The following is a 17,501-nucleotide window of genomic DNA, read 5'->3' on the forward strand; positions in this document are numbered from 1 at the left end:
TCTCACACTCCGCGTGCTGAGAGCCGAGGGCAGCTCTTTCATAACCTTCTCTTGAACTTCAGACTTATTCTTCCCATGCATATTTTATATTTCTAATAAATATAAAAATATTTTTATATTTCTAATATGTATCCATAATTAATACATGTTATTGAAATGATATATTTCCATGAGTACCTATAAACGCAAACGAATAGGAGAAACGTGGCAGTGTATGTACTGAACTGCCATCAGTGCTTCCCTCTGGGGAGACAGGAAGAGTGGAAAAGGGGAAATAGGTAATTACTTGATGTGTTATTGAATGATTACGTGGAGGTCGTGTTATTTTTATAATTTTTAAGCTGGCAAAACAAATGTGATTTATACTTTTTAAATTCATTTTATCGAAGTATATACTTGATTTACAATGTTCTGTCATTTCTGGTGTAAAGTGATTCACTTATATCTATATCTATATCTATATCTATATCTATATATATATACACATATAACTGTTTGCATCTGCTAATCCTAAACTTCCGCTCCATCCCTCCCCTACCCCCATTCCCTTGTCGACCACTGGTCTGTTCTCTGTGAGTCTGTTCCTGTTTCATAGGTGAGTTCATTCGTGTCCTATTTTACATTCCACATATAAATGATATCATATGGCATTTGTCTCTTTCTGACTTCACTCAGGAAGCTGTATTCAATATCTTATAATAACCTATAATGGAAAATAATTTTAAAAGTGTATATATATTTGTATGTGTATATATTCATATTACACATACATATATATGTATCACTTTGCTGTACTTTGTTATTTTGTTTGAAATAACACAACATTGTAAATAAACTGTATTTCCAATTTAAAAAAAAACAAAAAGGCTGAGGAAAGACTAGTTGAAGGAAACATTCAGTTGTTCAAGATATACTGAGTACCTGTTAATACCAGGTGCCAGATCCTGTGCTGAATTTTAGAATGTTTAAGCTTCTACCAAGATACGGACTGTTGGATCATTAATAGCTGATGTTGGCAGAGAAACGCTGGGACCCTGCATTTTGCCTCCACACAGTCATCTATCCTGAATTGTCTCAGTGTGGGAATGTGTGCCAGCTGTAAGTCTCCAGAGACTCAGAAAACGAAGTAAGTGTCCTGACAGTATGAGTGAGCTGGAAAGAGAGAGGGGAAGGGAGAACCCTGTGGGTACCTACCGCTTACACTCACTCTCCTCAACAGATGTACACATCTTCGGAGTCATGATTTCTGAGTTAGTGTCCCTGAACAGCTCTGTGCTCCCCTAAGGACAGAGGAAAAGAGGGTAAATTATGGCCCCTCAGACTTCAAAGCAGCACAATTTTCAGAAAGTTCAAATGATCCACTTCTGCCAATAACACGGGGTGCCAATATAGTCCTGCCATCTGTTTTAAATTCTGACTGCCACAACTGCTACATATCGTAAATAAATATTTAAACCAGCTGCCAAGATGAAATTTTGTTAATAGTACATTTGTAAAGTATCTAATTTCAAGTATGATATGGAAAAGAAGTATGAAGAGTTTATAAAAGGCTAGGAAAAACGTTTTTTGAGTACAATGGAATGCAAAGGTCAATTCCATGCTTATTTGGTTTCCTCACTAAACCAGAAAAGTTTGCCCTTCCTAATCATGCCAGCTGACTCTTTGAGTTAGTGTGTGTTATTAATCACCATCCTAACTCCGACTTAAACACAAAAATGTGGTGCGGTCATGTGATTGGAATGTTCTTTAGCGTCCCTGCCTTTGGGGAATTAAAATGCTAGCTTTAACTTTTTTGAAAGAATGATCCCTATTTCCTAAATCATTTCCTTCAGGAAAGTCAAGTTTATTGAAAATAATGGGGGGAAAGAATCAAACAAAAAAAGAGAGAAATAATCACTATGCAGTGTTGATGCTGGAAGTAGATGTGTGCCTCACAGTCTTGAAAAACACCCCTGCTTGGTGGGCTGGGTGGACAGCCAACTATTAGAACGGCCAGCTGCGACTGTGAGAACAAAGGGTCTTGGCCCAAGTGATGTGATTGGCTCAAATGTCAAAATCATTTGGGGATTTTGTATACTCCCTGTTGACTCTTTGTTTAAGTGCTGCAAGGAAGCTGTAGGAGGTCATAATTGCAAGAAATGCAACAATTAATAAAAGCATGCTTTGAATAGAGTTTTTTTAATTAAAAAAAATTGCTTTCTTGAAGTATATTTGATTTACAATATCACGTTCGTTTGGCTTCCCTGATAGCTCAGTTGGTAAAGAACCCTCCTGCAATGCAGGAGACCCTGGTTCAATTCCTGGGTCAGGAGGATCCCCTGGAGAAGGCAAAGGCTACCCACTCCAGTATTCTGGCCTGAAGAATTCCATGGACTGTGTAGTCCATGGGGTCGCAAAGAGTTGGACACCACTGAGCAAATTTCACTTTCATCATGTTCGTTATAGCTGTATACACAGTGATTCAGTTATACACATATATGTGTATATATGTATTCTTTTTCAAAGTCTTTCCCCTTTTAGGTTATTACAAATATTGAGTAGAGTTTCCTGTGCTATACAGTACATCCTTGTAGGTTAACTGTTTTATATGTGTAGCCTGTGTATCGGAGAAGGCAATGGCACCCCACTCCAGTACTCTTGCCTGGAAAATCCCATGGATGGAGGAGCCTGGTGGGCTTCAGTCCATGGGGTCGCGAAGAGTTGGACACGACTGAGCGACTTCCCATTCACTTTTCACTTTCCTGCATTGGAGAAGGCAATGGCAACCCACTCCAGTGTTCTTGCCTGGAGAATCCCAGGGGCGGGGGAGCCTGGTGGGCTTCCGTCTATGGGGTCGCAGAGTCGGACACGACTGAAGCGACTTAGCAGCAGCAGCAGCAGCAGCAGTAGCAGCAGCAGTGTGTGTATATTAATCCCCAGCTCAGTTGCTCAGTCATGTCCAACTCTTTGCGACCCCATGAACTGCAGTCTGCCGGGCTCCTCTCTTCATGGAATTTTCCAAGCAGGAATACTGGAGTGAGTTGCCATTTCTTACTCCAGGGGATCTTCCCAACTCAGGGATTGAACCCATGTCTCCTGCCTTGGCAGGTGGATTCTTTACCACTCTACCACCTGGGATTAAGCCCCATGTTAATCCCAAACTACTCATTTATCCTTTCCCCTACCTTTCTTTGCTCTTTGGTAACCATAAGTATGTTTTCTATGTCTGTGAGTCTCTTTTTGTTTTGGAAATAAGTTCATTTGTATCCTGTTTTTGGAGAAGGCAATGGCACCCCACTCCAGTACTCTTGCCTGGAAAATCCCATGGATGGAGGAGCCTGGAAGGCTGCAGTCCATGGGGTCGCTGAGGGTCAGACACAACTGAGCGACTTCACTTTCACTTTTCACTTTCGTGCACTGGAAAAGGAAATGGCAACCCACTCCAGTGTTCTTGCCTGGAGAATCCCAGGGACGGGGGAGCCTGGTGGGCTGCCATCTATGGGGTCGCACAGAGTCGGACACGACTGAAGCAACTTAGCAGCAGTATCCTGTTTTTAGAGTTTTTTAATATAATATAAATATTTATTAATGAAAAGATATAATAGCAATCTGTGAACACATATTTAAGTCATGAAACAGCTCTACAGACGTGGATGTAGACCTGTGTATATACATTTGCAGTGAAATGATTCATGTACTTTAAACTTTCAGAATGATGGACCTTTCAGAATAATAGAGTGTATACAAAGCAAAAACAAAAAGTGGGCTTTTTTCCTTTATATTTTCACTTGATCATCACCTCATTAAGTGCGAAGAAAACATGCTTCTAGTTCTAGATAAATGACCCCAGGGAGTAAATTTTTAGCAGTTATGCAGTAAGAGTGAAAACAGTATGTTTATTTTAATGATCTTTAATTTAATATGGTACTGGTTTATCAAAATAACAGGATTTCAGGATATGCTGGAAATTAATAGAGCTTTGTAAAGAAACAGAAATACCTAAGTGAATAAGTGACTCACAGTCATTTGGGAACTTTGACATTCCTGAGCCTGAAGAATTTAGAGCAGTTCCTCTTCTCAGTTCATGGGGAATACTACTTATTTTAAACCAGAAGAGATGGCCAAATAGAACATGAAAAGATGCTCAACATTACTAATTTTTAGAGAAATGCAAATCAAGTCTACAATGAGGTATCACCTCATGCCAGTCAAAATGGCCATCATTTAAAAGTTTCCAAATAACAAATATTGGAGAAGGTGAGGAGAAAGGGGGACCCTTCTGGTGTACAACTGCACTCTTCACATGCTAGCAAAGTTATCCTCAAAATTCTTCAAGGTAGGCTTCAGCAGTACATGAACTGAGAATTTCCAGATGTACAAACTGAGTTTAGAAAAGGCAAAGGAAGCAGAGATCAAATTGCCAACATTTGTTAGATCATGGAGAAAGCAAGGGAGTTCCAGAAAAGCATCTACTTCTGCTTCATTGACTACACTAAGGCCTTTGACTACGTGATCACAACAAACTTTGGAAAATTCCAAGAGATGGGAGTACCAGACCACCTTACCCACCTCCTGAGAAACCTGGATGTGGATTAAGAAGCAACAGTTAGAACCTTACATGAAACAATGGACTGGTTCAAAATTGGGAAAGGAGTATGACAAGGCCATATATATCATCACCCTGCTTATTTAACTTCCATGCAGGGTACATCATGCGAAATGCCATGCTGGATGAAGCACAAGCTGGAATCAAGATTCCCTGGAGAAATATCAACAACTTCAGATATGCAGATGATACCACTCTGATGGCAGAAGGTGAAGAGAAACAAAAGAATCTCTTGAAGAGCATGAAAGAGGAGAGTGAAAAAACTAGCTTGAAACTCAGTATTAAAAAAACTAAGATCATGGCATCTGGTCCCATACTTCATGGTAAACAGAAGGGGAGAAAAGTGGAAACATGAGAGATTTTATTTTCTTGGGCTCCAAAATCACATGGTGATTGCAGCCATGAAATTTAAGGATGGTTGTTCCTTGGAAGGAAAGCTGTGACAAACATAGACAGCATATTAAAAAGCAGAGACGTCACTTTGCTGACAAAATTCTGTGCAGTCAAAGCTATTGTTTTTCCAGGAGTCATGTATGGATGTGAAAGCTGGACCATAAAGAAGGCTGAGCACTAAATAATTGATGCTTTTGAATTGTGGTGCTGGAGAAGACTCCTGAGAACCCCTTGTACTGCAAGGAGATCAAACCAGTCAATCCTAAAGGAAACCAACCCTGAGTATTCATTGGACGCACTGATGCTGAAGCACCAATACTTTGGCCAGCTACCTGTTGGGAAGACCCAACTCACTGGAAAAGGCCCTGATGCTCAGAAAGATTGAAGGCAAAACGAGAAGGGGGCAACAGAGAATGAGATGGTTAGATAGCATCACTGACTCAATGGACATGAGTTTGAGCAAACTCTGGGAGATAGCGGAGGACAAAGGAGGCTGGCATGCTACAGTCCATGGAGTCACAAAGAGTTGGACACAACTTAGTGACTGAACAACAACCACCACCTCCCCAGTTGGTGGGCATGTAAATTGGTACAGCCACTATGGAGAACAGTACAGAGGTTCCTTAAAAAACTAAAGAAAGAACTACCATATGATCCTGCAATCCTGCTCCTGAGCATACACCCAGAGAAAACCGTAATTTGGAAAGATCCATGTACCCCAATGTTCATTGTAGCACATTTTACAATGGCCGAACAAGGAAGCAACCTAAATGTCCACCACCAGAGGAACGGATACAGAAGATGTGATACATATATACAATGGAACACTCAGTTCAGTTCAGTGGCTCAGTCGTGTCAACTCTTTGCGACCCCATGAATCGCAGCACGCCAGGCCTCCCTGTCCATCACCAACTCCTGGAGTTCACTCAGACTCACGTCCATCGAGTCAGTGATGCCATCCAGCCATCTCATCCTCTGTCGTCCCCTTCTCCTCCTACCCCCAATCCCTCCCAGCATCAGGGTCTTTTCCAATGAGTCAACTCTTCGCATGAGGTGGCCAAAGTACTGGAGTTTCAGCTTTAGTATCATTCCTTCCAAAGAAATCCCAGGGCTGATCTCCTTCAGAATGGACTGGTTGGATCTCCTTGCAGTCCAAGGGACTCTCAAGAGTCTTCTCCAACACCACAGTTCAAAAGCATCAATTCTTCGGCACTCAGCCTTCTTCACAGTCCAACTCTCACATCCACACATGACCACAGGAAAAACCATAGCCTTGACTAGACGAACCTTTGTTGGCAAAGTAATGTCTCTGCTTTTGAATATGCTATCTAGGTTGGTCATAACTTTCCTTCCAAGGAGTAAGCATCTTTTGATTTCTTGGCTGCAGTCACCGTCTACAGTGATTTTGGAGCCCCCCAAAATAAAGTCTGACACTGTTTCCCCATCTATTTGCCATGAAGTGATGGGACCGGATGCCATGATCTTTGTTTTCTGAATGTTGAGCTTTAAGCCAACATTTTCACTCTCCACTTTCACTTTCATCAAGAGGCTTTTTAGTTCTTTTTCGCTTTCTGCCATAAAGGTGGTGTCATCTGCATATCTGAGGTTATTGATATTTCTCCTGGAAATCTTGACTCCAGCTTGTGTTTCCTCCAGTCCAGCGTTTCTCTTGATGTACTCTGCATATAAGTTAAATAAGCAGGGTGACAATATACGGCCTTGACGTACTCCTTTTCCTATTTGGAACCAGTCTGTTGTTCCATGTCCAGTTCTAACTGTTGCTTCCTGACCTGCATACAGATTTCTCAAGAGGCAGGTCACGTGGTCTGGTATTCCCATCTCTTTCAGAATTTTCCACAGTTTATTGTGATCCACACAGTCAAAGGCTTTGGCATAGTCAATAAAGCAGAAATAGATGTTTTTCTGGAACTCTCTTGCTTTTTCCATGATCCAGTGGACGTTGGCAATTTGATCTCTGGTTCCTCTGCCTTTTCTAAAACCAGCTTGAACATTAGGAAGTTCACAGTTCATGTATTGCTGAAGCCTGGCTTGGAGAATTTTGAGCATCACTTTACTAGCGTGTGAGATGAGTGCAATTGTGCAGTAGTTTGAGCATTCTTTGGCATTGCCTTTCTTGGGATTGGAATGAAAACTGACCTTTTCCAGTCCTGTGGCCACTGCTGAGTTTTCCAAATTTGCTGGCATATTGAGTGCAGCACTTCCACAGCATCATCTTTCAGGATTTGGAATAGCTCAACTGGAATTCCATCACCTCCACTAGCTTTGTTCGTAGTGATGCTTTCTAAGGCTCACTTGACTTCACATTCCAGGATGTCTGGCTCTAGGTCAGTGGTCACACCATCGTGATTATCTGGGTCATGATAATTTTTGTACAGTTCTTCTGTGTATTCTTGCCACCTCTTCTTAATATCTTCTGCTTCTGTTAGGTCCATACCATTTCTGTCCTTTATCAAGCCCATCTTTGCATGAAATGTTCCCTTGGTATCTCTAATTTTCCTTAAGAGATCTCTAGTCTTTCCCATTCTGTTGTTTTCCTCTATTTCTTTGCATTGATCGCTGAGGAAGGCTTTCTTATCTCTTCTTGCTATTCTTTGGAACTCTGCATTCAGATGCTTACATCTTTCCTTTTCTCATTTGCTTTTCGCTTCTCTTCTTTTCACAGCTATTTGTAAGGCCTCCCCAGACAGTCATTTTGCTTTTTTGCATTTCTTTTCCATGGGGATGGTCTTGATCCCTGTCTCCTGTACAGTGTCACGAACCTCATTCCATAGTTCATCAGGCACTCTATCTATCAGATCTAGGCCCTTAAATCTATTTCCCACTTCCACTGTATAATCATAAGGGATTTGATTTAGGTCAAAATGGAACATTACTCAGTCATAAAAAGAACAGAATAGTACCATTTGCAGCAACATGGATGGAACTAGAGATTGTTGTACTGAGTGAAGTAAATCAGACACACAAAGACAAATATCATATGATATCACTTATATATAGAATCTAAAAAAAAAAAAGGCTTCAGATGAACTTATTTATAAAACAGAAGTAGAGAACAAGCTTGATTACCAGGGCATATGGGGGTGGAAGAGATAAACTGGGAAGTTGAGATTGGCATATACACACTACTATACATAAAATAGATAACTAATAAGAACCTGCTGTACAGCACAGGGGATTCTACTCAGTAGTCTGTTATGGTCTATATGGGAAAGAATCTTTAAAAAAAAGTGGATATATGTACATGTGTAACTGATTCACTTTGCTGTCCGCCTGAAACTAACACAACATTGAGAATCAACTATACTTCAATAAAAATTTAAAAAGGAAGTAATAATGACTTTCATTTTCTCAACAGAGGGAAATGCAAAGACATTTTTTAAGATAATGAGAGAGACCTGGATTCTGCCAACCCAGAGATGGGACTGGGGACCAAAGACAAGCACCAGACTCTTGAGAGGTGATCAATAAGTACTTGTCGAATTTACGAACTTCTGTCACGGAGACCTCTATGAACATGCTGTTAGAAAACTGAGTTTTTTGTCATAGATTGTTGTTGTTGCTATTGGAGAAAATTTGGAGGAGCCCTAGGTGAAGAAAGACTACATGATTGCAAGGTGTAATTGCTGTTTTCCCACAGTGTGAAATAATTATACAGTGTTGTCTCTGCCAGTTAGTATAAAGGTCTTTGGGGGAAGAGATGAAATCTTTAAGTTTCTGTGCAAACTGTCGTTAAAGTTTCCCGTGTGTTTGCAGAGCACTTCCACAATGCAAAGTGTTTATTTAGTAGCCAGAGATGACAGCAGAAGTAAGTAAGGGCAGGCTGACCTTATGAAGATGCCTTTCGTTGCTTCCATACTTGGAGTGAGGATCGTGCGTCTCATTCGAGACGAACCTCTGACCATCTTAAGAGGAGTAACTGCCCAGCTAAGAGACTTTCTCTCCTAAAAACTAAACACCAAAGGAGGTATTAGAAAAATGTGGGAGTGGAATAGCAGCTGAAAGCCCAACTATTAAACTGTGCTATTTGTGTGTGTTGTTTTGAAGGCTGTCAGCTGTTTTGTGGTAGCCATGGTGGAGTGACATCCATGTGGTGCCATCATTTTTAACACATAGACAGCAATTGGGTTTATTTAACCCATAGTTGATCATCAAACAATGTTGCTTTTCTACAACTAGGTATGACCTGCCAGAATATCAGGAAGTCTCATTTAAGTGTGGATATGATGTTTAATGTTAGTGGTAACATAACTGTTAAGACAATGAGTCTCAAATTTTAGGTTTTTAACAATTAGAAGATCTTTTTTAATGCATTCTGGGACCCCAGTCCCAGAGCTTCAATCACAGGCAGTCTGGGGGAGGTCTGCAAATAGTCCTGCATGCGTGTGTGCTAAGTTGCTTCAGTCGTGTCCGACTCTTTGCGACCCTATGGACTGTAGCCTGCTAGGCTTCTCTGTCCATGGGATTCTCCAGGCAAGAATCCTGGAGTAGGTTGCCATACCCTTCTCCAGGGGATCTTCCCCACCCAGGGATCAAACCTGTGTCTCTTACATCTCCTGCATTGGCAGGCGGGTTCTTTACCACTAATGCCACCTGAGAAGCAACCTCCCCACCCTTGCAAATAGTCATGTTAAGAAAACCCTCCAGGTTATTCTGAGGCATGTTGGCCTACACCACACTTCAAGATACTCTATATTCTGGGCATCTCCTTCTATAAAAGCCACTTGACGTCTGAGATGATATAATTATTTTAGTAATTATGCTGGGCTGTTATGGAGAATGTAGGATTTCACTTGAAAAAAGAAAACTGTCTTTGACCTACATCATTTCTAAGGACAAAAATGTTGAATAGGAATAAAAATAACTCAATAAAGAACTCCTCTTCTAACTATCTTTAAGGATGGCAGTGGGTTTAGAAGACAAGGTCTTCCTAATATAAATCATAATCAAGACAAAAATAGTATGTCATTTAAATATTAGCTATTGAAAAAAGGTTTACTTGCTGAAACTAAATATTTTAAATCTAATGAGAAATACTAAAAGCCAAATACCAAAATTTCTATATACCTCTCTTTCAAAGTAATTGAACTGGTTAAAAAATCACCACAAGATGAGCTGTTTCATGAGAAATATAAGTTTTCTAAGTCCTATCAGAGCTAAGAAGTGTAAGGGATTGACTAGAATAGAATTTATTTCAAATCATAATAGAGGAAATTGATATAGAAGTCAATAATTATTCCATTTTACAAAAGTAATTTTGGCATGAGTCTTCACAATGACAAGTCAGTGCTTTGTAGACCCAAGTATTTCTTCTTGGACCAGATGAAATACAAATTATTTAAACCTCAGAAAAATGTAGTCAGTAAGTTTCTTGTTTTCTGTTTTATGAGAGCTCTAGATGCACAAGTCTAGCATCAATGTTTGTGTAAATTGTGGTGGAAGTATGACGAAAAGAAAGAGAGAAGGCCGCAGGGCGGAATGTTAATATTAACTAAATAACAGAGAAGGAAAGCCTTGGAACTGAGACCTCAGATCAGCCCATGTGGAATTCTGAGCCTGGGCATGAGGAAGTTTCAATAAGATGAAAGATAGCAGTGATAGTTACACAATCAGGCATTGTGCTATGTACAATCCCTTTTGGAAAATGGAAGCAAATATCTGGATTATTTGAACTCAGAGAAAACCTTGATTTTTCCCAGGCCATTTCAAGATTCTTGATGACTGGTACATGATCATGGGTATGCTCCTTTACCTCTCCAAGCCTTGATCTTTTCTGTGAAGTGGAGACAGGAATGCCCACCGTGTTCGTATGCTGGGTGCATTAAAGGAGGTTACGTACATGGAATGCCAGGCACATGAACGGCTTAATCCTCAGACCTGTCCTTGTTATGAACTCTTTTCTGTGTTAACACTTTTTTTTCCTCTTAAAAGTGATAACTTTATAAAGGGCAGGCTCAGTGTCTGATTCTTAGAATCAGAAACGCAGGTTTGGAAGAATGTTAAAGGTCATCCCTGTCCCAATCTCTCCCTCTTCATCCAGTGCCAGGTCAGAAACTGTGAGAGTTCAAAAGAGTTCAAAGCAGGCTAATAAATTGACTCCTTCCTAACTGATATTCCCTAAACAGTTGTTCAACATTTATTTGGGAATTAAAAACGAGAATAAAAGCATAAAGTGTAATTTCCACTCCTCATACTTACTTTGGGTGAAGCTTTTAGCATAATTTTGCAACTCACCACTTGAACGATCAAAACTAATTTCTCCTGAGTTGAAATGTAAGACTCCATTATTGCTTCCAGATTCTCTTTTGCAGTACTGCATCAATAAGCTGACATTAAAACATTAGCAGGCGTATGACACAGGGAGCTCAGCCTGGTGCCCTGTGACAACCCTGAAGGAGGGGCTGGGATGGGGCTGGGAGGGAGGTCCAAGAGGTAGGGGACATACGTATACCTGTGGCCGATTCACGCTGTTGTGTGGCAGAATCCAACACATTGGATTGCAATTGTAAATTGCAATTGGATAATTGTAAAGCAATTATCCTCCAATTAAAAATAAATTAAAAACTAATTTAGAGTATAAATAAACCTATGCTTCGTTTATAAGGGCTATAATGTCCAATTCATTTTTCAATGAAATTGGTCATTAATGAATATCAAAATTATGTTTTCCCTGGTGTCTCCAAGAAGATGGCTTTCAGATTCTCTGGCTTTTATGTTGCCTACTTTTGCTGCTTTTTAAAGACTGTTCCTGACTGGTATTTCATACTTTGTTCTATAATTAAACTATACCATGGGGAAAAAAAACACATGAGCAATAATTAATCAGTAGTTAGCATTATATAATGAGTTGATAAATCTTAAAGTCTGTATGCAAATATATTTGGAATTTGCTTGGCATCCAAAAACTAGACACAATTTGGTGTTTTCTTTTTAAAGCAAATCTTAATGTCATATACCATTTTAGAAAGGTTGTTTTTTTTTTTTATATCAAAGGGTAGTTATATCTTGGTCATATTCAATGTCTTTCTCTATGGCCATGAAAACAGATTATGCCACAGATGAAATGGTCCTTAAGGTTCTCTGAGACCAACTGTGTGATGCACAGATATTCCTCCAGCCTGATTTTGCTGAGTAGTCGTCATGGTTAATTAATGACCATGGTCGAGGCTGTGAGGTCAGGACAGCTGAGGTCGGTCATTGGCTGTAGAAACACAGCCTGAAGCACACGAAGAATTGTGTAATTAACTGAATATTTAGGGTACAGTCAACAAAACTCAATTGTTCTCAACAACCAAGCCATTTTCTCTGCTGTCACTGAAAGCTGTGTGGGTCGGATCTGCAGATAATTGCCTCCCTTCTCCATCTCATTTTGCTTGTCTAAACATTGCATAAATAACTACTTGATAAATTCAATGTTGATGTTGGCACGTGAACAGACAGACAAGAGTGACTGCTTGTTTCAAAATTTATAATTCCAACATAAATAGTAATCAAACCCCAAAGGAGACTGCTTAAAAATATTCCTGTTTAACATTCACGATCCCATTTAACTTGCCTAATTTCAACCCACACACTTGTGGAACTTAATACAAAAATACTCTTGGCCTATTTTTAAAATAATGTGACATTTGACAAACTGTTCAAGTATTGAATTTAAAAATATGCTCTGTGTGAACTATAGTTCTAATATAAATTCCAGATGCATCACTGGCAGGATTAACACTGGGCTTTATCTCTTCCCCAGTGCACCACGTCTACACACACACACACACACAAACACACACAAACACACACAAACACACACAAGCATGAACACACAACCTAAATGCTAGAAAATGTAGTCTGAGAACATTCCATGAAAAAATATTAACCGGTCAGGGTAAGTTAACTTGAGTAGTTAATGAAAAAGCAATTATTTCAACATTTAAGTTTTCTTTTAAAATTACAATTTACATATCTCTTAAAGATACAGAAGAAGAAATGTACCACCTGCCTCACTATGGAACATGCTAAAATAGACATAATTCATTAGACACATTATGGCAGCCAAATGGCAAGAATTTTTTAGATGCCAAACCTGGTTAGAATAGCAGCAGTGAATTTCATGAACAGAGGGAAAGCAGAGGGAAGAAAAGAGAGAAGGAAAAGTCTAATATTAAAAAGATCCAATTCTTTCTAGTTGCTTTACAACCAAAGGGGAAAATTAAAACTCTTCTTAAGCTGTAAGAGCAAAAATTAAAAGAGAAATTCATTTGTTAAAAAAAAGAAAATGGAGACAACTGGGACTGAGGCTGCTGGCATTTATTTTTGCTGGCATTTATGATTTATTATTGTTACCACATCAACTCTGTGATAGATATTTGACTAAATGCACTTGGTTATTGTGTCTGAAAATGTGAGGATTCAAGGAACGTGCAAGAGAACTCAATTCAGTTTCTCAGTTAAGTCCAACTCTTTGCGACCCCAAGCCAGGTCTTCCCTGTCCATCACCAACTCCTGGAGCTTGCTCAAACTCATGTCTATTGAGTCAGTGATGCCATCCAACCATCTCATCCTTTGTTGTCCCCTTCTCCTCCTGCCTTCAATCTTTTCCAGCATCACAGTCTTTTCCAATGAATCAGTTTTTTGCATCAGGTGGCCAAAGTATTGGAGCTTCAGCTTCAGCATCAGTACTTCCAATGAATATTCAGGACTGATTTACTTTAGGATAGACTGGTTGGATCTCCTTGCAGTCCAAGGTACTCTCAAGAGTCTTCTTCAACACCACAGTTCAAAAGTATCAATTCTTTGGCACTCAGCTTTCTTTATGGTCCAACTCTCACATCCATACATAATTACTGGAAAAACCATAGCTTTGACTAGAGAGACCTTTGTTGGCAAAGTAATGTCTCTGCTTTTTAATATGCTATCTAGGTTGGTCATAGCTTTTCTTCCAAGGAACAAGTGTCTTTTAATTTCATGGCTGCAATCACCATCTGCAGTGATTTTGGAGCCCAGAAAAATAGTCAGTCACTGTTCCCACTGTTTCCCCATCTATTTGCCAGGAAGTGATGGGACCAGATGCCATGATCTTCATTTTTTGAATGTTGAGTTTTAAGCCAGCTTTTCCACTCTCCTCTTTCCCTTTCATCAAGAAGCTCTTTAGTTCCTTTTCACTTTCTACCATAAGGGTGGTGACATCTGCATATCTGAGGTTATTGATATTTCTCCTGGCAATCTTGATTCCAGCTTGTGCATCATTCAGTCTGGCATTTCGCATGATGTACTCTGCATACAAGTTAAATAAGCAGGGTGAAATATACAGCCTTGACGTAATCCTTTCCCAATTTGGAACCAGTCATTGTTCCATGTCTGGTTCTAACTGTTGCTTCTTGACCTGCATACAGATTTCTCAGGAGGCAGGTAAGGTGGTCTAGTATTCCCATCTCTAAAAGAATTTTTCACAGTTTGTTGTGATTCACACAGTCAAAGGCTTTAGTGTAGTCAGTGAAGAAGATATTTTTTCCGCAATTCTCTTGCTTTTTCTAGGATCCAACAGATGTTGGCAATTTGATCTCTGGTTCCTCTGCCTTTTCTAAATCCAGCTTGAACATCCGGAATTTCTCAGTTTATATACTGTTGAAGCCTAGCTTGGAGAATTTTGAGCATTACTTTGCTAGCGTGTGAGATGAGTGCAATTGTGCAGTAGTTTGAACATTCTTGGCATTGCCTTTCGTTGAGATTGGAATGAAAACTGACCTTTCCCAGTCCTGTGGCCATTGCTGAGTTTTCCAAATTTGCTGGCATACTGAGTGCAGCACTTTCACAGCATCATCTTTTAGGATTTTAAATAGCTCAGCTGGAATTCCATCACCTCCACTAGCTTTGTTCGTAGTGATGCTTCCAAAGGCCCACTTAACTTCGCACTCCCAAATATAATGAGTAGAATATTTTATGAAATTGAAATGACACCATAGGTTAAAATAAAGAATATCCAATTAATGTAGATAATTTCACTTTTGTGCTATATATAAAGGATTTTTTTCAGCTTTCAAATGTAACTTATTTGTGAAAAATAGCTGTACTGAAATATAATTCACATACTATTTAATTTATTTAAAGTGTATAATCAGTGATTTCTGAATTGTACAAGCATCACTTCAATCAATTTCAGAACATTTTCATCTCCAAAAAAGAAACCTCATTAACAATGAGCAGTAACTCATTTCTCTCAAATCCTTAGACTTAGTAAACCACTAATTAGCTTTCTGTCTCTATATTGTGTGATAGCTTAATCTCTCAGTTGTGTCCGACTCTTTGCTACCCCCTAGACTGTAGCCCATCAAGCTCCTCTGTCCATGGGATTTCCCAGGCGAGAATACTGGAATGGGTTACCATGCCTTACTCCAGGGGATCTTCTTAACTCAGGGATCAAAACTGGGTCTCCTGCATTGAAGGCAGATTGTCTTTTGAAACTAGCCCCTTTCACTTAGTATAGTAGTTTCAAGGTTAATCCATGTTGTAATAGATACCAGTACTTCATTCCTTTTTATGGTTAAGTAATATTTATAGCTATAAATTTCTCCCTAAGCATGGCTTTACCTGCATGCAACAAAGTTTTGGATGTTGTGTTGAAATTTTCATTCATTTCAGTTTATTTTCTGTTTTCTTTGCGATTTTTGTTTGACCTATTGATTACTTAGAAGTGTATTGTTTACTTTTCACATATTTTGAATGTCTCAAATTAGCATTCTCAAATTTGATAATATATCCTTGCTTAAAATTTTATTTCTAAATTTTCAAGAAGCTTTATAAGAGACTCTGAGATGAGGCAATTCTATGGTAGTCCAGTACTTAAGACTCCACGCTTCCATGAGTTATGGGTTCAAGCCCTGGTCAGAGAACTAAGTTCACACATTTGTGAACTAAATTAAATACTCAAAGCTTACGAAATGGGTTAGCCATCAAACTGCTTCCCCAAAATATCTTTCATTTTCATAGAGGTGGTGGTAATGAACGAAAGCAAGATGAACTCACTGGCATTCCTTAGAAGCTGAGGCCATAACTTAATCATATTTGTATTTCATGTCCATCTGATTTTCCAGGCAACTCAGTGGGTAGAGAATCTGCCTGCAGTGCAGGAGACACAGAAACGCAGGTTTGATCCCTGGGTTGGGAAGATCCTCTGGAGGAGGGCATGACAACCCACTCTAGTATTCTTTCCTGGGAAATCCTAAGGACAGAGGAGCCCGGCGGGCTACATCTGTAAGGTCACAAAGAGTCAGACATGACTGAAGCGACTGAGCATACTCCTACACCCATCTGACTAAAGGAAGTCTTGTTCTTTCCTATTATATCACCCTGTTTCTTTTGTAGCATTTATCACTATCTGATTGTTTTCTCATTTATTTATTGGTCTCTGCTTAAAGTCAATTTTCCCTCACCAGAATGGAAGCCAAATGAAAGGAGGGATCTTGTTGTCTTATTCATAAAAGAATGTATTCTAAATGTTACCCAGTGCCTCCCGGATCATAGGCATTCAGTCAAAAGTAAATAGAATGAGTGAGTACCTAGAAGACCCTGTAGAAAATGTGCATTCATTAAACCTTCTTCAACAAATTTGGAAGGATCGTCTTCTGATCACTGGGAGGAAAAGTGCCTTCTCTCTAAACAGTTCTTACCAATAATGGAGTTTATGGCAATCTCTGATGGTGAAACCTTCCCACTCACTAAACAGAACCACAACAGAATTGTATCTACTAGTTTCCTGTGGGAAAATGCTCAAGAGTTTATATAACCATCTTAGTTACAGAGAAATGTGGTCCACTAAGCAGCTCCTGGAGAACCCCATGGACGGAGGAGCCTGGTAGGCTGCAGTCCATGGGGTCGCTAAGAGTCGGACATGACTGAGTGACTTCACTTTCACTTTTCACTTTCATGCGTTGGAGAAGGAAATGGCACCCCACTCCAGTATTCTTGCCTGGAGAATCCCAGGGACAGAGGAGCCTGTTGGGCTGCCGTCTATGGGGTCGCACAGAGTCGGACACGACTGACGCGACTTAGCAGCAGTAGCAGTAAGCAGCTCCTGCACAAGGTCTGGCACAGTAGAGGAAATAAAGTAACCACGATAATGGAATAGTATGTATTCAAAAGCACAATACACAGTTTACTCACGTTAATAGGACATTTTGCTCTACTATCACTTTGAAGCCAGATTAATTCTAGTTTCACTTTACTTGAAACTCTCTGACAGCTCCACACTGACTACAGAAGAGACCAACATCCTTAATGCAGAATACGAGTCCTTTCAGAATCTGGCTGTTGCCCTCTCTCCCGTGTCTGGTTTCTCTCTCACTAACCACAGCCTGGCTGAAGCAGACAGCATCCAGTTTCCTGAATAAACAAGGCTTCTTCTTCCCTCAATGCTTCTCTCACCCTGCTCTCTCTGCTTGGGCAGCCCTTCCCTCCTGGTTCGCTCAGTGCTCTGGGCTTGCTGGTTAAGGCTCCGTGAAAACTTTTCTTGTAC

The sequence above is a fragment of the Bos taurus genome, chromosome 26 (assembly GCF_002263795.3).
Source record: "Bos taurus isolate L1 Dominette 01449 registration number 42190680 breed Hereford chromosome 26, ARS-UCD2.0, whole genome shotgun sequence".
Classification (NCBI taxonomy): Eukaryota; Metazoa; Chordata; class Mammalia; order Artiodactyla; family Bovidae; genus Bos; species Bos taurus.